The sequence below is a fragment of the Lepidochelys kempii genome, chromosome 3 (assembly GCF_965140285.1).
Source record: "Lepidochelys kempii isolate rLepKem1 chromosome 3, rLepKem1.hap1, whole genome shotgun sequence".
NCBI lineage: Eukaryota > Metazoa > Chordata > Testudines > Cheloniidae > Lepidochelys > Lepidochelys kempii.
In genome coordinates this window covers 173,408,907-173,431,489 of record NC_136382.1, presented here as the reverse complement: position 1 = coordinate 173,431,489, position 22,583 = coordinate 173,408,907, and the positions used below count along the sequence as shown (strand labels likewise).

The 22,583-nt window shown below is 40.8% G+C and overlaps 1 protein-coding gene across 3 annotated transcripts in view; it reads left to right on the top strand.

Moving 5' to 3' along the window:
* THADA (THADA armadillo repeat containing) overlaps nucleotides 1-22,583 on the top strand; it is a 288,683-nt gene that overhangs the window by 252,632 nt on the left and 13,468 nt on the right. The window lies entirely within an intron of this gene.

Sequence of the window (22,583 nt, the reverse complement as noted above, 5' to 3'; positions counted from 1 at the left end):
AGAAGTTTCCTCACTAATCCAAAAGCATTTGTTGGGCTGGGGTCAGAGTCATATGGGGCCATCCATCCATCCCCTTCGTCTCTTCTGCCCCATGCTTCCTAGGTGTATGTCTGAGCCTTCTTTCTGTGATTCCTTTTAAAACTCCTCCTTTGTTGCCTCTGTCCCTTCATCTTGCTGCTCCTAACTTTCCACTCTCTTCGCTTCCCCTTCGCCTGCATACTAGTAGAAACTATCTTCTCTCAGGTCCAGCAAACCTTCTTAGCATGTCTATTGTCTGGTCACTAAAGCACAATCACTAAAGTTAAGTACTCGCCACTGTCCCTAGGGCTGGGTATGTGCTAGGTCTTACCTGACCATGGTAGATATACATATGGAGGCATTCCACAACACTACAATTACTTCATAATAGCAACCAGAATTCATATATTGTACATAGATTCCCCAAATCATCACAGATCCCTTATGTTCTCTCTGCCTCAGTTTGCTCATCTGTACTATGTTTATTAGTTTACAAAAAAAGCTCAAAGACTATTATTAGATTTAACTAAGCTTGAATTTTATTCCATAGGACTTGGGTGGTATCTCTTACACTATTTTGACTAATCCTGTTTCTTTGGCATCATATCTTACTATGGAAATGAAAGTAATTGACCATGGAAGTTTAATTTCTGTATAGATCAGAATGAGAAATGGGTGGCAAGCATTCTGTTTTCATACATTTTGTGATTTTAAGGTCCTACAATGAAAGCTTTTAAAGCTTATTGTTAAACCTTGTAATTTTTCTTCTTCTCCAAGAACACTGGTTAACGTGAGTGATTATAAAAGGAAAAGGAGTACTCGTGGCACCTTAGAGACTAACAAATTTATTTGAGCATAAGCTTTCGTGAGCTACAGCTCACTTCATCAGATGCATTCAGTGGAAAATCTTATATTTTTCTTCTTATATTAGGAGCCCTGGTCCTGTTTTCAAAAGTGATTTAGGCACTTAGGAGCCTAAAAATCCCATTGATTTTCAATGAGACTTAGGCTCCTACATACATATACTACTTTTGAAAAAGGGATTTAGGGTGCTAAATTACATAGGCCCATCTAAAAAATTTATCCCCCTTTACAGTTCTAACCCCCCAGTCTACAACAATTTAACTAAACCAATGTTAAACCAGTCTAGTTAATCTGGTTCTAGCTCCTAATATAGATACACTTAAATGGGTCTTAAGTTTATCAGTATTAGGGCTAACCCATTTAAGGGCATCTACGTTAGAGGTTTTCAAACATTTAACCAGAACTATTATAAAATGATTTATTTAAACAGGTGAAATGTTTCTAATCTCAACAAGCCCACAGCCTCACTCAAGACATTTCTTCCTTTGTAAACAACAAAGCTAAACTGAAAATGAAACAGTAATCGATGCAGCTTTCATTCCAGCATTGAATTACCTGAATATCTCAGGATATTCAGGAAAATGACCATGAATATAGGAAGGAAGGTCCCTGTTCCTTCATTTAAATCATCTTTCTCTTAAGGAGTAAACTCTGGGATAAGCAATAGGGCTGTGAATGGGTCTCGACAGTACACAGCCATGGGTCACCAACTTAATTAGGTTTAAAAGAAACTACTATACATTTACACTGAAAACAATACTACTTGTGCCCTCCCTCACACTAACAGCAATAAAACAATCCCACAGAAGTTTACACCTCAGTGCATGAGGAAGCAATAACAAAGTCAGTATACATCCAATAACTTTAGTCATTGACTGGGTTTGTAATGTGGAGGTCATTAGTAAGACTTAACTACCTGACAAGCTTCCATTCTAGGCAAACAAAACAATAATCAATCTTGCTCCTAATTAGACAGTTTGGTTTCCATGTGTCACGACTTTCTCAGAAAAATGGCAGCAGCCATCCGCATCTGAATCAATTTTTGCAACAAAATTAAATCCAGCTTTTCAAAATAAATTAAAATATATATAAAATGAACTTCAGTCTACTGACAGTATTGGAAAGTAACACTAGTGTATAAACAAGAAATGTGTTTTTTGGTTTAGCACCGTCTCTCTCAGAAAAGATGCTCTTCTGTGCACTTTTCCTTCCAATCTACAAGAGGGACAAAAGTTTTATTTACACACCATTGTCATGTTGGTAACTGCTTTATATTATTCTTATTAATTTGTCTCTATTTCTGCCACTGCCATCTAAAACTAACTCTGACATGCAGCTGCATGGATTAGCCAGCAGATGGAGCTGAGCACTGCAATTATCAAAAACCATGGAGTATCGCAGTGATTTTCAACCTGTGATCCACGAACCCATCAGGATCTGCAGACTATGTCTAAGGGATCTATGAAAGGTGACAATGAAAATAAAGTTTCAGATCCCAGAAAAGGCATTCTGTTTTTCTGATCAATCAAAAGTATGTGAATATCCCACCTACAGGTAAAACCCGGAAGTGTTGTCATTACCTTAGGTTTCAGAGTAACAGCCGTGTTAGTCTGTATTCGCAAAAAGAAAAGGAGGACTTGTGGCACCTTAGAGACTAACCAATTTATTAGAGCATAAGCTTTCGTGAGCTACAGCTCACTTCCTCATCTGAGGAAGTGAGCTGTAGCTCATGAAAGCTTATGCTCTAATAAATTGGTTAGTCTCTAAGGTGCCACAAGTCCTCCTTTTCTTTTTGTCATTACCTTAGAAGCCCACACCTAAGCACCCTTTTTCATGTTGAGTCAAATGCCATGCCAAGCACGTGGAACATTCATAGTTGAATTCTGTTTAGGCAGTTTTCAGTCTAAAACTTCTATGGTAGTGGTCCGCGGAGCATAGGCTGAATTTCCAAAGGGGTCCGTACCTCCATTTGAAATTTTTTAGAGGTCCGCAAATGAAAGAAAGTTGAAAAACACTAGTGTATAGTACTAAATTATAATGCATTTGTTCTTCAAGGAGGTCATGTAATATGTCAAAGAACCGTGTATGGTTGTAGTTGTTATTGGGCATAAAACCAGACTAAAATGTACAGAAGGATCATTTACTTCTGATCTCATTATTCTACAAACATACTGCACAACCCAAAAGAGATACATATGGTCTCACACCAGCTCACACTTGCCACATGTGTAACACAGACATCACTAATGTGGCAGAAAGTATAGGAAAGTGCACCAAACAACCAAACTCATAATTTGCTATTAATATGTAGACTCAAATTTCAAATATCTCATCTGGTAGAAGCAGAGTCAAAGTTAAGACTAGATCTATCTTGATACATACAACCTGGATGGAGCTACTATAAGGTGGTTGCATAACGGTTGGAAAGCTGTTCCCAGAGAATAGTTATCAGTGGTTCACCGTCAAGCTGGAAGGGCATATTGAGTGGGGTCCTGCAAGGATCAGTTGTGGGGCCAGTTCTGTTCAATATCTTCATCAGTGATTTGGATAATGACGGAGAGAGTACACGTATAAAGTTTGCGGACGATACCAAGCTGGGAGGGGTTGCAAGTGCTTTGTAGGAGAGGATTAAAAATCAAAATGATCTGGATAAACTGGAGAAATGGTCTAAAGTAAATAGGATGAAATTCAATAAGGACAAATGCAAAGTACTCCACTTAGGAAGGAACACATACAAAATGGGAAATGACTGTCTAGTAAGGAGTGCTGCAAAAAGGGATCTGGGGGGTCAGAGTGGATCACAAGCTAAATATGAGTCAACAATGTAACACTGTTGCAAAAAAAGCAAACATCATTCTGGGATGTATTAGCAGGAATGTTGTAAGCAAGACCCAAGGAGTAATTCTTCCACTCTACTCTGTGCTAATAAGGCCTCAACTGGAGTATTGTGTCCAGTTCTGGGTGCCACATTTCAGGAAAGATGTGAACAACTGGAGAAAGTCCAGAGAAGAGGAACAAAAATGATTAAAGGTCTAGAAAACAAGACCTATGAGGGAAGATTGAAAAATTTGAGTTTGTTTAGTCTGGGAAAGAGAAGATGGAGAGGGGATAATGTAAGAGTTTTCAAGTACATAAAAAGTTATTACAAGGAGGAGGGAGAAAAAATATTCTTCTTAATCTCTGAGGATAGGAGAAGAAGGTCTTAAATTGCAACACAGCTGGTTTAGGTTGGACATTAGGAAAAACTTCCTAACTGTCAGGGTGGTAAACAATGGAATAAATTGCCTAGGGAAGTTGTGGAATCTCTGTCACTGGAGATCTTTTAAGAGCAGGTTAGACAAACACCAGTCAGGGATGGTCTAGATAATACTTAGTCCTACCATGAATGCAGGGGACTGGACTAGTTGACCTCTTGAGGTCCCCTTAAATCCTACAATTCTGATTCTATACAGAGACACACACTCCCCACTACTGTACTCTTTGGTAGGGAAAACAGGACCAGTTTGAACCTTATATGAACCTTCAGGAACAGCTATCCTGCATGAACAGCCTCCTTGGATATATTACATTAATCAAATACTGAAAGACAGCTGAATTAGGACAATCCTAATCTGAATTTACATTCCAATTTTTTACCAATAAGAAAGTATCAACAAATAACATGAATGTGCCAGAAGTCCTTATTTGAACACAGGGCAATTCAAAGCTACCTCTCCTGATTTCAGTGCTGCCCCCTGCTATGTCTCTGTGTCATCTAGGAAAAGCGGTCACTCAGTGCAAATGACTAATATCCCAACCTTTGAAGTACAAACACAGACTCTTCAGCTATTGGGATGTTAGTTTCACTGTCACTACTAAAGTGCAGAGTATGGGAGACTATATGGTGAGAGAGACAATACAATGTTCTCTTACCATTTTACACACACACACGTATACAAAGTGTTGTTTTTGCTCTCTCTCATAGTGAGAACATAGAATAATAGACTCCCCAGGGGCTGAAGATTAACCACTGTGGCTAATGTTTGTGCTTCACTTTGACAATGTAATGTACTATGTAAGTGTTGCTTATCATTTCCAGGAGCCAGTATGTAAGAGTTGAGGGAAATCTGGGGGCACCTCTTATTAACAGAGGACTGGTGGCAGTAGTTGTTAAAGGCAGGGGATGAGCCAAGGAGGAATTCTCCACCCCATTCCCCCAAATTGTAAAGGAAGTTTTGTTTTAACTTAGAGGGCAGAGCTCTAAGACTTCATCTAAAGTTTGTATGAGGAAAGACACAGGATTCACAGTTCAGCGTGTGAATGAACGTCTTGTATGCATCACTGCATTCTTGCTGTCTCTTGCTTAAACCTGTCAAACCAATTGCAATACTGCAGCATTTGTAGTCTCAGTAACAATTAGGGTTGGGCTACATTGTTTTACTTTTCACCTAGGGCAAAATAATTATTTCAAATTAGTTAAATTTACTGACAGTGTTAGACTTTTTGTTGTTTTTTCATTGAATTCACATTGTATCAGGCTATTCTGAAGCTGTCAGTCCATCTCTATTTTTCCCCTCTCATGCCTTCATCAGAAAACTCACATTCAGAGAGAGTAAGAGGGAAATGAGACTGGTTGCTTCACTGTGGAGCTGGCCTGGAGGAATGAAGCACCCCCAGCCTTGCTGATTGAGTTCCACTGAAGGTCTACTCACTTGCCTGACAGTGTCCACTGAGGAACAGAAATCACCATACTAGAGAGCAGATTTGGATGCTGTTATCCCAGGATGTATCACTGAAGATCATTAGGGCGCTCAATACAGTATCAGTAATGTGACCAGTTTCAGAGTAGCAGCCGTGTTAGTCTGTATTCGCAAAAAGAAAAGGAGTACTTGTGGCACCTTAGAGACTAACAAATTTATTTGAGCCTAAGCTTTCGTGAGCTACAGCTCACTTCATCGGATGCATGCATACATCCGATGAAGTGAGCTGTAGCTCACGAAAGCTTAGGCTCAGATAAATTTGTTAGTCTCTAAGGTGCCACAAGTACTCCTTTTCTTCTTTTAGTACTATGACCATAATTTCCCAAAGGAAAAACAGGACACCACAGGGGCCAGCCCAAAGCCCTTCTCCCTCCTCCACATGTGGAGCCTACCCAAGCCCCCTGCTGCCCGCCTACACTGGGCCGCTGAAGGCCCCCTGCCGCCTGCCCACATGGGGCCAGCCTGGCCGAAGCCACTCTCCAGAGCCCTCCCTCCCGCACAGGGCTGGCGTTGCTGCTCCCCCCACCCAGCATATTCCTCCATGCCCCATTAGGGGTCACACCCCACTTTAGCTTGATGATCAGTTGGCAAGAGCAAATGGGAGAATGCCCAGTTTTGCCAAAGAAGTTGGGACAGCCAGGATGGGGCTTAAAAAAGGGACTGTTCTGGCCAAAACGGGATGTATGGTCACCCTAAATATCAGTAACACTATCAGCCTTGTTTTGTAATGTGATTAGTCCTGGCTTGTAATATCTCAGTCCTATTTTACTGCATCAGACTAAAAGTTTGCCTACAGGTTATCAGCCTTTGAGTAACCCTTACTTGGTATATAGTGATTAAAAATGTAAACTGAGGGGGGGATATAGTGTAAAAAAAAAGTGTGCTACTGAAAAAAAAATGAGTGAAAATAATTTTCAGCAGATTTACAGAAAATGTATGTGTGGGAAATCTCAATTTCTTGACAGAATCAAACTGTTTTTATGAAACCTTTCTACCTGTGAATCACCTTCCCTGTCTGCCCCCACTCTCCCCCGTCCCCCAAAAAAGTTCCACAATGTGCTGTTCTCTTAAAAATACAATGATTTTGTTTTTCATAGGTGATGAAGCTGGAATGGAAATTAAAAAATAAAACTATAGCTTGATCTAAAAGCAAGCAAGAAGAAAACGAGATTTTTTAGGGCCACTGCAGTATTGCTGATTTCATTGTTTGGATCATAGAATCGTAGGACTGGAAGGAACCTAAAGAGGTCATCCTTCACATGCCCTGAACTCATGGCAGGACTAAGTATAGACCATCCCTGACAGGTGTTTGTCTAACCTACTCTTAAAAATCTCTAGTGATGGAGATACCACAACCTCCCTGGGCTGTTTATTCCAGTGCTTAACCACCCTGACAGGAAGTTTTTCCTAATGTCCAACCTAAACTACCCTTGCGGCAATTTAAGCCCATTGCTTCTCCTATCCTCAGAATCATTTTTCTCCCTCCTCCTTGTAACTTTTTATGTACTTGAAAACTGTTATAATGTTCCCTCCCTGTCTTCTCTTTATCAGACTAAACAAACCCAAATTTTTCAATCTTCCCTCATAGGTCATGTTTTCTAGACCTTTAATCATTTTTGTTCCTCTTCTCTGGACTTTCTCCAGTTTGTTCACATCTTTCCTGAAATGTGGCACCCAGAACTGGACACAATACTCCAGTTGAGGCCTTATCAGCACAGAGTAGAGTGGAAGAATTACTTCTTGTGTCTTGCTTACAACACTCCTGCTAGTACATCCCAGAATGATGTTTGCTTTTTTTGCAACAGTGTTACACTATTGACTCATATTTAGCCTGTGATTCACTATGACCCCAGATCCCTTTCTGCGGTACTCCTTCCTAGTCATTTCCCATTTTGTATGTGCGCAACTGCTTGTTCCTTCTAAGTGGAGTACTTTGCATTTGTCCTTGTTGAATTTCATCTTATTTTCTTCAGACCATTTCTTCAGTTTGTTCAGATCATTTTGAATTTTAATCCTATCCTCCAAAGCACTTGCAACCATTCCCAGCTTGGTATTGTCTGCAAACTTTGTACGTGTACTCTCTCTGTCATTATCCATATCATGGATGAAGATATTAAAGAGAACTGGACCCAGAACTGATCCTGTGGGACCCTACTTAATATGCCCCTCCAGCTTGATTGTGCATCACTGATAACTACTCCCTGTGACCGGTTTTCCAACCAGTCATGCACCCACCTTTTAGTCACTCCTTCGAGGGTCTTGTCTACACTGCCACTTTACAGCACTGAAACCTGCATCGCTCAGGGATGTGAAAAAACATACCCCTGAGCGTTTCCACGGTATGCATCCGATGAAGTGAGCTGTAGCTCACGAAAGCTTATGCTCAAATAAATTGGTTAGTCTCTAAGGTGCCACAAGTCCTCCTTTTCTTTCATCCATGATATGGATAATGACAGAGAGAGTACACGTACAAAGTTTGCAGACAATACCAAGCTGGGAATGGTTGCAAGTGCTTTGGAGGATAGGATTAAAATTCAAAATGATCTGAACAAACTGAAGAAATGGTCTGAAGAAAATAAGATGAAATTCAACAAGGACAAAGTGCACCAGTGCTGGGAGCCGTGCTCCCAGTGCCGGTAGTTACTCACCTCATGGGGGTGGGTTTTTTACTGTGGTGGGAGGACTCTCTCCCAGCGCTGGTGCCACCGCAGTGCTTTAACGTTGGTAGTGAAGACATACCCTAAGTTGTATTTCCCTAGTTTGTTTATGACAAGGTCATGCAAGACAGTTTCAAAAGCCTAACAAAAGTCAAGATATACCACATCTACTGCTTCTCCCTATCCACTAGGCTTGTTACCCTATCAAAGACAGCTATTAGGTTATTTTGACACAATTTGTTCTTGACCAATCCATGCTTACTGTTATTTACCACCTTATTATCTTCTAGGTGTTTGCAAATTGACTGCTTAATTATTTGCTCCATTATCTTTCTGAGTGCAGAAGTTAAGCTGACTGGTCTGTAATTCTCTGGGTTGTCCTTATTTCCCTTTCGATAGATTGGCATTACTATATTTGCCCTTTTTCAGTCTTCTGGAATTTCTCCCGTCTTCCATGACTTTTTGAAGATAATTGCTAATGGCTCAGATATGTCCTCAGTCAGCTCCTTACGGATTCTAGGATGTATTTCATCAGGCCCTGGTGACTTAAACAGCACTCTGGCAATCCTTATGTCTTGAACATAGAAGAGGGGAAGTAACTTTCATCCGTATTACCAGTACACCCTGTTAAAGAGATGGTAGAAGAGATTGGAGTCAGGAAGGTGTAGCTGTGTGTGTTTGTGCTAGATCTTGTAGTGGAGGTAAGGAATGGGGGAAAGTGGAGAGAGAATCGGGATGAAACTATACTAACATAGAAAGAGAAGAGGAAAGAAAAAAACGTGCTGAAATGTACATGTGCACTCACCTTCCTGTGAAAACTTTCCCTTAACTAATGTAAATCTTTGCCAAAGTTTTTCACACTCACACACCCCTGAAGGGACCTAGTAAATCACTTCAAAGAGAGATAATAGATAACGGAGTCTGTGTGATGTTGATGTTACACAATGGACCTGGCATTCATCACCACCACCACAGGTGATGTCAGCAAATCAGGAGTAGCTGGTGTGATTGCAAAACTTCCAACCCAGCTGTCCTGTACTGCTGATCCATGAAGAATTTCAAGACAAGTGCCTGAAATCTAATCAGCTCTAGTTGTTAGTGAAGCAGACAAGACTTATTCCAGCTGAGCCTGCAACACAACTACCTTTTGGTCCACCACTGTTTCAAATACCATTTTTCCAGTGGTTCTGTCTCTGCCTTTTAAAATACTGTTACTCACATGCCAGTATGAATTATTTGTAGTTTCCCACCAGGATATATCTTCTACATTGCACTTAAATTCAGACTACTGTTGTTGTTGATAAACAATAATAATAATACATTACAGTAGCACCTAAAGACTGCAATCAAAATTGAGGATCCATTGTTCTAATATAACGTGTCCCTGCCTTCATGCCTTATATGAGGACACTGAGCCAGAGATTGTTATCTTAGAAGAGAAGCAGGAATAAGGGACATAATAGTCTGACTCTATAAATACCAGAAGATACCAAAAAGAGAGATCTCTTCCCTCCTAAGGGAAGTTATGGGGGCACCATCATTTTATGTAATTTGTTTTAAGATAAACTGGACCAAAAAACCCAGCCTAAATGAGGAAATAGAAAACAATATCTAGATTTTGTAGCTCTATGAATAAAATATCAATACTTTACCAGACGTCTGCATACAGAGCTAGATATTTCAAAGTGCTTCCCAATATTTTCATTACCACAGTTGCAAAGTAAATAAAGCATATATCCAAAGTTAACTCATCTTCACTACTATCCCTGTGGATGCCATAGTGACTAAGAAATATATGATCTCTTGCAACTCCCCCAGTGATGCAAATAACGTTGATGGGAAATGCTGGCCAAGTAGGAGCGAGTTACTCAACAGCAGAATTTGTTAGGCAATTCTTTCATGTTGGTGCAGGACTTGCATATTTAGAGACACACTGAGGTGTTAAAATCTCTCTTGGGTGCTTTAGATAACACAGGTTGAAGATAAGGGAAAGTAAGGGTCAAAGACCTGCATGGGTATTTTTAGTGATGCCTAAGAGTGTAGTAGAAAAGAGATTCCCTGCAGAGAAACAACAGCAGATTGAGGACTGGTCTACACTGAAAATGTACATTGTAGCTATGATGCCCTAACCCCAGGTGTAGTCAGGTTAGATTGACAGAAGAATTCTCCTGCTGACCTAGCTACTCCCTTTCAGGGAGGTGGATTACCTAGAGCAATGGGAGAATCCTTGTATCACAATAGCGAGCGTCTACACTAAAGTGCTACAACTGCAGACATAGTGCTACACTAAAGGGCTGTAGACATAGCCTGAGAGAATAGTGGGCCTGAAGTGAGAGCCTATTTTTCTACCTGAAGTGCCCACCACTGTTGAAACTGTAGTAGTAAAAGAAAAGACAAGACAAGAGGGCAAAAGAGGATTGAATATTGTTTTTGGGACTGTTGTTGAAAAGAATACTATATATATATAAAAAAAAACTCTTTGAAAAGAGATTTCCCTGATGAAGGAGAAGGGCATGCAGTAAGGAATTCTGGGAATATTTAGTGTGGAAGTAGGGAAGAACGCTCGCTAGTAACATCACAAAGGGTGAACTAATGTCACCTGTGCTTGTAGAAGAGTGAAAAGAATGGTGTTTGCAGTTAATGAGGATGATGTTCCGATTTTAAAAAAAGTTTAGACTGCTGTTTAGAGTGAATATCTTTAAAATACATAGAGATACTATTTGCAAGGTGTAAGAAGAGATGAAACTGAGGTGATGACTCATTTTCCTTTTCTGCTGGTAATGGTAAATGCTTTTGTTTATGTATTTGAGCAGACTAGGAATTTAAGGAGAAATTGCAGGACCAATGACAGATTTAACCCATCATGGATTCAAAGGAATACATTTGTAATAGATTTTGCTTACCTGATGATGATGTTGGTCCTACACTTAAGAAGTTTGTTTCAGACAGCAAAGTGACATATGGTAGCAATTATGAAGGATTGAACATGGCTGGAAGGCATCATTAGGTGGCATTTGGTCCAGTGTACTAGTGTCTAAGCAGGGACCAAGTACCAGAGAGATTTGTGAGGTGAAAGCTTAAGTGTTAAATATGTAAATGTACTGGGGAAATTCAGTGGTGGCATTTGGCCCGTTTCTTTCATTTGTATCATAGTTGGCCTTAATAGATATATTTTGTGTCTTTATCGTAATATTTTTGGTGATGCGCTGTTTTGGTTTGTAGCTGTTAATGTGCTATAGAAAATATTTTGTATTGTTTTTATCAAAGCCATTCTTCAGAGTATCCAGGATTACTTGTAAATAGTTGGCAAAGTCTTTTACCAATTATGGTTTCTGTGGTAATTTGGTAGTCTCGAAGGTACCACAAGGACTCCTCATTGTTTTTGTGGTAATATGATTGTTTCCATAGTCAAACAATGACTAAAACTCATTGCTGAGCAGCGTACAAATGTTTTCCATAAGTTAGGAGAGGATCGAACCAGATTAATATTTAATAACTACATATGTGCATCTTTTAAAGTTTTCAGCTCAGAAAACCTCTTTTATAATTAGATGTGCAGTTTGTGGCTCACGCTGTTTGTTTTTATTTTCAGTTGTTGCCAATACCTCACTTTTATTTACAAAGCCAGATTAAAGCAAGGCAGCTATAGCTGCAGGAAGTTGCCCAGGAAGTTCAGAATCGCTGTGCCTGGGTAAAATGTTAATGAATGACCACTTCCTGGAGGTCAAGACGAACATTCTTGTGCAATCTGTGAATGAGGGATTTCTGACCGCATGTACAGTGGATGCAGGGAGAGCCACCCTTACCCATACGCAAAATATGGAGCTGCATAGTGCACCAAGAAATGTTGGGCACCAAACTTCCTAGTGCCCTACGCAGCTGTGTGCTGCTCCGGCCCCTGCCCCGGCCCCTGCTCCACCCTACCTCGTCCTGCCCCTGCCCCACCCCCACTCCACTCCTTCCCCAAAGCTCCTGCTCCGCCCCAACCCCCACCCCCACTCCAGCCCTTCCCCTGAGGACTGCAGCAGGGGTCGGGCCTGCCCTGCACTCACCAGGTGGCAGGAAGTGGCACGACCCAGACCCAGCCCGCTCCGCTCCGCCGGCTCATGATGGGGGGCAGTTTCCCCATTGCCCCCCAAACGTGCTCCTGGCCCCCGCGGAGGCCTGTGGCCAGGCCCTCCCTTCCCCCCCACCCCCAGAGGCCTGGAGCCACACACCCCCGCCTCCCCCTCCCCCTTCCCCCCCCTCCCCCCCAGCAGGGAGGCTGCGTAGGACACCAAAATGGTTAGGGATGGCCCTGAGTAAATATCTTGTCATTTTGAAAGTAGAGTGTAAAAAAAAATCTTTGTCTTCATGATGACACCTTTCTGGCTTATTAATCAGTTGCACTTTGTGTTTGATAAAGAATTGAAATTGTATCTTAGTTCGTTACTCTTTCATGTTAATTTTTTCCCCTGATTGCTTAGAGGAGCAGCAAATGCCAGTGGTAATTGTCTTACTTTTATATAGATCTTATCATCCACATTGATCAAAGAACTCTTTGCAAACCATACCAGGTTACTATATAAACTCAGATTCTCCAGTGTATGTGCAATATGCATAAATGAAAAATTACAGAATAAAGGACTGTCCATAAACACAGCCACTTCAGCCCACTCCTTCCTCAGTACAGTTGCTACATTTCCCTCCTAAAGTGGCTGAAATGTGGCAGCTGTTTAGCAGTGCTTTGGCATACTACACAGCTGTTTAGAACACTACACAGCCGTTTAGAATAGGCAGTGAAGAACAGTGTATGTTCATGAAACTAGAGGGGAAATGTATGTACATCTCTTTTATCCTTTCCTGTAAGAAGCATTCTGGACGGTTAGCATTGTGGTGCCATCTACTGGGAAGCCAGGAAGCAAAAGAATCCAGTTCTTTTTTCCTCCTGTTCAGAAGTATGTAATCCTTGCCTCAGTCCGCCTGAGTGGATAGTTCTCTGAAAACATCTGCAATGACTACAATATATTTCTTGAGTGGTAACAGCTAATTTAGACCCCATCATTTTGAGTGTATAGTTGAGATTATGTTTTCCAATATGCATTATTTTGCATCTATAAACATATGAATTTCATGTGCCATTTTGTTGCCCAGTCACCCAGTTTTGTGAGATCCCTTTGTAACTCTTCGCAATCTGCTTTGGACTTAACTATATTAAGTCATTTTGTATCATCTGCAAACTTTTCCACCTCACTGTTTACCCCTTTTTCCAGAAGAGAGGAAAATTGCAAATAGGGATATTGTAGGGCACATAAAGCAGTTTACATAATGTAAAAACATAACATTTGACTTAGTTTATAGTGGGATCAACTCTCCATAGTGTCAGAGCAGAGCTTGGACCTAGCTGGTTATAAAACCCTAATCCTGTGCTACCCAGCCCTGACAGAAATTAGAGCAGAGCTCTATCTACTTTAACTTACATCCCTACCATAAGATTTCTAAAGGGTCAGAACCTGCCCACATTGCACTGCCGAAGTGTTTCAAAGTGGATGAAGCAGACTGGAGAATCTGGCCCAGTTGTCTTTCAGAATCAAGTTATCCTAAAATGTTACGCACTTAGATGTATAATAAGCCTTTATTTGCCAGTTTTGCACCAAATAATGTAAGATTGTAAGAGTACTAGTACACACACTCTGTGTGTGTGTCTCTCTCTAAATGTTCTATAAATGGTTAGGCTTGAATACTAAGTGAGAACAAATGACAGGCTGGGAAACCCACAAAACTTTACAAGTTTCTTGTTCATTATTTCTGCACCTTTGCTATCTCACAGCCATAGAAGAGATATACCTTTTCATGGATCTTGGTACTGTGATAGTTTCTAATTTGTAAATTTTTCATGCTTCGGTTAAATAAACATTTGATTTTAAAAACTCATGTCCTACTACACACTTGAGGAAACAAATGTAATAACTTCTCTTAAGAGCTGGATTTTTATTTTTTTTAATGTTGTGGGAAACAGGGAGTGGGTTAAATAATTTTTTTCATTGAACTTAATAGTCATGAAAAGTGCATAATTGACACTTGTGGAGCCTGAAGTTCTGTTTTTCTGCAACACACATGCTGCAGATATTATGTCAGTTTCCTCACTCTTTTCTCTCCGTGTTCACTTTAACCTTAAGGAACCACCTCAAGAAGGGTGAAATTCATCCCTGTGCAGAGGGCCAGCAAAAAATCTATGCACAACTTAAGTGATGCATAGGCCTAAGTGGTAGTAGTCCTCTCTCTGCACAGAGGTGGATTTCTTGAGGTGATTCCTTAAGATCCTTTCACCCGCAATGAGATGGTAGTAAAGTCTGCTGGTCCATTCAATCCTAGATCTCGCTAGTGTGACTGCAAGCAAGATGTCATTCCTGATGTTTGTGTATGTGTGAAAGGGAAGGATGTGGATACTTGTCCATTAAGAACTAGACTGAAACTACCAAACAGCCATCAACTGAGATAATATCACGTGGGCCAGAGTCGAAGCGGCGACCTAAAATAAAATGTTTTTTATTGGATTATTAATTTCCTGTACCATAGATTTCCCACCAAATTTTAGTTATTTTTCATTAGTTTTTTAAAAGCAGTCATGGGACACAGTGGGTTCTTATTTCCAACCCTGAAATGTGTTAAACTACTTTTTTCTGTAATCAGTTCCAAATGAGCTCTCACTGTAGGAAAAGTCCAGAACTGACTTTGTTGAGCAAATTGATTTCTCATGTATAAGGAAATCAAGTAAAAAATCTTTGGCAAGGAAAGACTAGAACCTTAACTTTAAAGATGTTTTTTGAGTTTTTGTAAAGTGTTTTTGATTGTTGTTATACTTAGAAGAGTAAGACTATGTTGAGACTGTTTTGAGGGCCAGAATTATTTATGGCAGTTGCTTACTCTACCACTGCAGTGGCACCTTTGCATGTTTTTAATTTTGTTCTCTTGGCATGATCTGTTCTGTGTTAATGATCACCTTGTCATGCTAGCAGTGGAAAAAATTTTTTATAAATAATTCCCAATGGTAAGATGAAAGTGTTAACAGAAATACTTTAGTGGAGGTCTAAATTAACTTAAACACTTGGCTAGATCACAGGAGAGGTTAGGCTTACAATATCTTATTACCAGCACCAATAAACCCCCATTCATTTTTTTCATTTAGTATGTTAATTACATTCTCATTCTCTCTCATGCGCAGACACACAACAGAGGCCTATTTCAGTTTTGCATTGAATACCACGATTATATTTTAGGCTTATATTTTTAGTGTTATAAATTCACACCCAGACAAATCAAATTAATCCAAACTTTCTCCCCTCCCTCATTCCAAAAACAGTCTCATTAGACTCTAATGCCGCAATTTAAAAAATAGATGTTTAAAGTTAGATTCTTAAATCCATAACAAAAGCACCTCAATAAGTGGCCTGACTTTCAAGTGCTGAGCACCCAGCAGTTCTTATTGACTGATTTCTAGTCCTGTGGCTTAATCACAGAATTACCCTTACTCTGTAACACAAGTAAGTAAACTTCCATAACAAACAGAAGTATAAACCCTGTGAACGGCATTAAAAATTAAAATATACATACGTAGTTAAACAAGGCATACGTAGCCTAAGCTCAACAAATCATGCAGCAGTTGCAAAGTTTCTGAGAAACTGCCTTCTGAATTGATACTAAGTTTACTAAACATGTTTTATTGCTACTCTGAGAAATGTAGAAAGCTCATTCTGGTAAACCTCATCAAAAAGCAGATGTTTTTGTATTTTTTGTTTATTTCTTCATGTTTCTTAGAAGTTGTTATCACTTCTGCGAATATTAAAAGATACAAAAATAGGTATAAAATGTCAAAATACAACTTCCCTGCTAATCTAATCCTCAATCACAAAATATAAATTGCTCAAATAAAACAGCCTACAACAAATAACCTCCCTTATCTAACCTTTCCCAATTCCTCAGCCCACTCACTCCAGAAATACCCAGGAAAATAGATGTTTGCTGCATTCTCTGAAGGTCACTGGCCCCCATGCTGACACTTCTCATGATAAGATCTTGTTCTCAGTTGCTTATCACTTTGCCAAACTTTAATCATTTGGACTGAAATTTTCCATGCTGGATGTCTGCCTCAGGCTGAATGTTTTTGGAAATTTCAGCCAAAATGGTTCCTATTTTTGAGAATGAGGCTAGGGAAAAATACATGGTTTTGCCAGTGTAAAAAAAAAAAAAATTCTTCAGACCTTTTCTTTAAAATGCTCTAGTGCCCCCATGCTTTGTGGCAGGGACTTGAAGTTTTTTGGAGGGGCGGAGGGGTTATGCCTGTTGCCATCCCTGTGAAAATCAGCCCAAATCTGGCCAAGTTATAAGCCTTTGAAAAATTGCAGTTCACACACTCAGAAGACACTTGCTAGAGATTGCAGTTTAAAACTCAGAAGATTCTGTCCCCATTGGGCATGTTGCAGCCTCTTAGAGCTCTGAGTGCTGACCAGATTATGCATGCATCATCCACACAATGATGAGCATGTTCCAGCCCAGGACTATGGGGGCTCAGGATGATTTTCCTTCTAATAGCTGTTCTCAGCTGCTCTAGTTCAGGATCAAGAACTGAGAGCAGGAAGCCCATCTCTCCTGTGCTCTCAATGACCCCCTGTTCCGGGGGAAGCTGCCTGATTCAAATGAAATGGGGAGGGAAATAAGCAAATTGGGACAAGAGGGTTAGTGAGACTGGGACTGAAGAGGGGGTGAGAAAAGGGGAGCTGTGGGAGGAAGACTGGGACTGGCTGGGCGGAGAGATGACGGGTTGGGACTGGTTGGGCAGGCAGGCTGAAACTGAGAACCGCGGGATGGGGATGCTGGGTCTGGGAGACTGGAAGGAAAGCAAGTATGGGCGGGACTGAGAGGCAGTTGACTGGGGTGAACACGAAGATTGGATGAGGAATTGTGGGTAGAGGAGAGAGGAACTGGCTGGATGAGGAGACTGGGTCTGAGAACTAGTGGGATGAGGGAATGGAGGCAGGGTGAGGTGGGGGTGAGAGAGAGCTGACAAGGAGCTGTGGTACAGCGGGAGAGCTGGGAGTGTTGGGAAAATAAAGTAGGACAAGGTGCCAAGGAGGACATGGGAGCAGACCAAGCTTGGATGAGGAACCCAGGGAGGCAGACTGGGACTGGGAGGCAGTGGTGGGTGTGGGGAGAGAGATTGGATGAGGAGCCAGGAGAAGAGATCTGGGACTGGGCTGGGCAAGGAGACTGGGTACAAGGAGTTGGGAGGGAGGGGGAGAGATTCAACTGGGCTGGTAAGGAGATCTGTACTGAGCTGTGAGGGAAATTGGGGCTTGGCCAGTGAGTCTGGAGGAGACACTAGGACTGGCTGGGCAAGTCGACTGGGACTGGGATGAGATGCTTGAGAAGTGGAGACTAGGACTGAGTAGGCAAGAAGAATGGGTCTAGGACAATGAATCTTGGGGGGGGGGGAGGATAGTATGTGAGAGTATAATTAAAGAATGCATCATAGTGCATGTACTCAGAGGGGCCAATTTCAGGTTCCATGGGCAATCGTAATTCTGGCATTTCCTAACTTTTGCATGCTTGACTTTGCAACCTTAATAATGTTTTTAACATAGTTTTGTGAGTGTATGCACATACATACAAAAGTATGGAACTAACATGTTGCTTTCCAACCATCCCTGTACTTGTATTTTACATCCCCCTCTCTCACCCTTTGTCTTGTCTGTGAATACTGGAAGTGTGTCAGGCTTTCACCATGTGTTTGCACAGTGAATAGCCTATAGGGACTACTGTACTATAAATAAATAATACTCTTTTACACCCCAATAACTATTTAGAAAAGAATTTTTTTTCCAGTTTTTGAGAACAGACCAGCATAGTACAGCAAAATATTTTTATTTTGAGGCAGGTGTGAAACTATTTGATTTAAATTTTTCTGCACTAGATTTACTTTATTTTCTAGGAGAACATCATCATCATAAGTTTATGTTAAATGTCTTCCTTTTTTTAAATGGGGAAAATAAAACCAGTGTAAAATGTGAAAGCAAATCACCTCTATTTAAAAAAATAGTCCCTAGCATTATTAAAATTATAAGACACCTCAAGAGACATCAAGACTGAGTCATAGATCCAAAATTCCTGTTCTACTTGGTACTCAAAGTGTCTGCATTCAGTTAGTCACAGACATTCAAGGCTCACATGTTGCATAGTAATTTAGCTAGTGTCTTCTCTAGTTGGACATGCTCAATTTAACTAAAGCTCACAATGAATCTGAAACTGCATTGTCCCATACTTTAGAAGTGAGCCAGTTGAAGAGGAAAGAGAAGCCATAACAATGTAAATTAATGTTCAGGGAAAAATACAGATCAAGATCAAAGCATGTTGAAACTTAAGAATTCTCGGGGTAGTTCAAATATCTCATTAATTACATATTGAAGATTTGCCAAAAAGCAAAATTACTCCATATTTCATAGTTCAACAATGAATAGTTTATAGTGTTAGCAGTTGTGACCAGGGGTGGTAAGTGCATGCCTAGAACAAAAATCAAGATAGCAAACAAACCCTGAAGTACTAATGTTGCACCAGTATTTATGTATAAAAATATGCAGCAATGATATGTATGTCTTACAAAAATACCAAACCACTGAGTTAATAAAGTTTAGTTACTATTTCAGAACATTTAGCAGAATAATTGAAAAGGATAATGTATTAGCAGACTGAAACCTGTGATTACCGTAACCAGCATTTACTTGGGGCGTGGAAGAGGTTATACTTATTTCAAATCAACAACTAAGTGCTTTTGTCTGAGAGCTTTATGTTGCTACTTCCTCCCGGTTGTATTCTTTTTCCAGTCCCTGAGGATTACATTCCATAAGAACACATGACTCACTGTGACCTTGTACTAATATTCCCACATTTCATTTTAACACTGTTTCATCATTACAAGTTGTTGTTAGAGTTATTGCACAACACTAGGTCCTTATCTGGACAAAGGAACTTATCCAGAATGCAATTCCATTCATTACCATGGAAGAGTGAACCAGTTGGAATTAATTAAAATCAGCTCATCCTTCAAAGACTGGCTGAAGACCTTTTGCTGATAATACTTCATTTAGTTACATCAGTTGCACTGCTGTTCTATTATTCAGTGGTTCTGATTTGTGATGTTCTTGAAAAATATGGGAGAATATTTAAAAGGCAACTGTACTTGCTCAGCCCTGGAATCTGAAAGTTCAAAATGTTGAGAAGTAGTTTGACATTAATAAACTATGATATGTAATTAAAAATCAACTGTAATTATAAATACCATTTCTGAGTTTAGTTATGGTAGTGGGCATCTTGCTGAAAGTTGGTGGTGTTTGACACTTACAGTATTACACTGTAGGAAAGCCTATATTCTGCTTTATTACTTTTAAAGATTTAAGGTTTTTTTCCTGATTACACTAGTATTGCAGCAGAAAGGAAACTTGTATAGTCTCTTGCATTGAGCTCCCACACTGCCCATGTTGCAAATGTTATTCAAATAATGAGGCTTCCATTTCTTTCTTCATAGACTATTCCAAGGTCTACGGTCCTGTTTGCACTAGAGAAGCTAGACCCCTAGCATGTATGCAACAGCCTCTCACCACACTCAAAAATGCTCCTCACCGTGCACCGGCTTTGCACTTACAGTTTTTAGATTAGTCTTGCTTAAGCAAGTCTCACCACATCAGTCTCCAGCATTGCAGTGGCGGTGTGGATGGTGACTGTTGGCATAATAAGTGGTACAAACAGTACTCTCACTACCGTGTGCACCAGTCACTGCTGTTTCACAGACAGGAAGATTTTCCTAATTTTTTTTTACAGCCTATGTGTTTCTTTTCTTAATTTTAGCCTCTCGTTCTATAGGGCTTAAAGCTGAACTTCGGAGGGAAAGGTCCAGAAGTAACCAAGGGAGAGTAGAGGAGAGTAGAGGTCAGAGACTAGGATGGTGGGTGCATGATGGATGTTTGGGCGCAATCAAGGAACAAAAGTGAAAAGACGGTGAGAAGTGAGAAGACAGCTGAGGGAAAGGAAAAGTAGCAAGAGGGCATAGAGAGTGGAGCATGAGTGATTTTCCCCCTCCAGCTCCCCCAATTTGCCCCTTGCTCTTCACCAAGTATATTTAATTGCAAGAAGATTTCCAAGTGCCTCTACCTTTGAAGGAAGGTAAGTACTTGAAGATGTTGCGGGGATGGCAAAGGGAGGAGTTATTTGCTTCCTTCACACTGAGGCAGGATGATGACTGGTCTTTGTATTGGGGATTTTTTTTGTTTTGGCGGCAATGGAGCTGGCCAGCATCAAGCGCTTAAGATTTTTTTTTTTTTAAGTCGCAGCTGCTAAATGCACACAAGAAGAAAAAACAGCAACATATATGACTGCTTCAGAGTTGTAGAATTCTGACGCTTTTTCTCTTTCACCATAGTTCATTCCCTTCTCCAGTTGGTTGGTATTGAACTTATTGAACTGGAAGATCCCAAAGAAAAAAAGTTTTTACATTGAGGGTAGGTCTAAACGTGCGGTGGCACGTAGAGTATGGACACTGTGTCACGAGATAGTAGTGTAGATGGTGAGGCATGGCTTAGGCAAAGAGAGTAGAGTGCCTTACAAGCCTGAACCCTAGAGCATATGCTCTACACAGGCTGTCTGCAAGTCCAGCTATTGCCTTCCATGTCTGTATACTAATAATGTAGTGCCCAGGCTACCTCCCCGCTGATGGCGCCTTTCCCAGCCATGAGGAAAGGCTCCGCAGCAGGCGACAGCAGGGAACGGTTCTGGCAAAGGGAAGGCAGTGGGGAAAGGCTCCAACAGCTCCCCGCTGCAAGAGACTTGTCCTGCTGCCTCCCCACTGCCAGAGCCCTTCACTGTCGTGTCCAGCAACTCACAGCAATGAGTGTAGACGCAGCCTTTTACTGCAATGCGCACAAACCTATGTGCCACGGCAAGCGTAGAAAAGGTCTTAGCTACTCCTCAGTTCCTTTACCCTCCTTTTTCTGCCATTGCAGTGGCATAGCCCCCACAAAATAAAGTTTCCTGGTAAAGTGACATTTAGTAAAAAGACGTTAGGTGTCATTAATATTTATTGAGAATTCATCTCTCCACTAGAACATCCTCTTTCATCCGCATTGTTTTAGTTTTAATTTTTCCTCAATTCACTGCTTGATACGTTTGTTGAGCTGATGTGGGTGAAGATATGGACTCCTATTTATTTACTGGTGATCTCCTTTAGGAGATTTTCCTTAACTGCCACGCTAAACAGACTTGGAAATACCTTTGGGTGCCAAATGTATTTCTTCAGAGACAAAGTCTACCAACAGACATTGCTCCTGACTCTGTTCTCCTCCGGTAAGCAATAGGGGTTTTGCCTGGGTCAAGAGCACAGAATCCAATCTTTCATGGAGTTAAACCCAGATCTACAAAAGTACTTAGGCATCTAAACCAAGACTTAGGCACCTAAGCCTAGGGCTGAGGTGCCAAAGTCCCAGGTTTTGTTCCAGGGTGATCCAGAAAACTCCTGCCAAACCCAGTAGGCACCTAAACTTGTTAGGTACCTATGTTTCAGCCTCTCAATTATGCATACTGCTACCTCCCTTTACGCGTCTGGACACCTATCTCCCACCTAAGTGGTCATTTCCTATTTGTGGATTTCTAACCAGAGATAGGGCCTGGTCGTGCATTGCTAAAAGGGGAAAAAGAGAGAGGCACCTCCATGCAGCCTGGGCTAGGCACCTATCTTGGAGAGAGTGGTTAGGGCTTAGCACACACCCACTCCTGTCAGCATCTCCCATTGGCTAGCTTAGATGGTTCCCCACCTAGCGTGCTGGCTTTTGTGCCTATCTCTCCCCATTCATGATATAGGAAGCCTAGGTGCCTAACTCAGCTTTCTGGCTCACTGTTGTTCCTGTGATTTTTCTATGTGCCTAAAAGTTAGGTGCCATGACACTCAGCATTGCAACACTTAGGTCCCTTTGTTGATCCCACCTCTAGTGATTATGTTAAAACTTGAGGCTTTAATAACCTCACGTAAATCATGTTGTCCTTCATCAGTTTATTCACGTGCACAGTTAGGCAATTTGAATATAAAGAGGTTTAGGTATCCTCTTCAGGTGCTGGGTAACTAATTTGATCTCTTTTCCATATTCTCATATATCAGACTTACTGATTTATTAAGCACCACCCCTTTACATGTGTAATTAAGAATATTAAACGCCTAGTTTGTTTTGTGCAGTTTGCAGTAAGTGAAATGCCAATTTATACAAATCTTTAACAAGAATTAATGTGG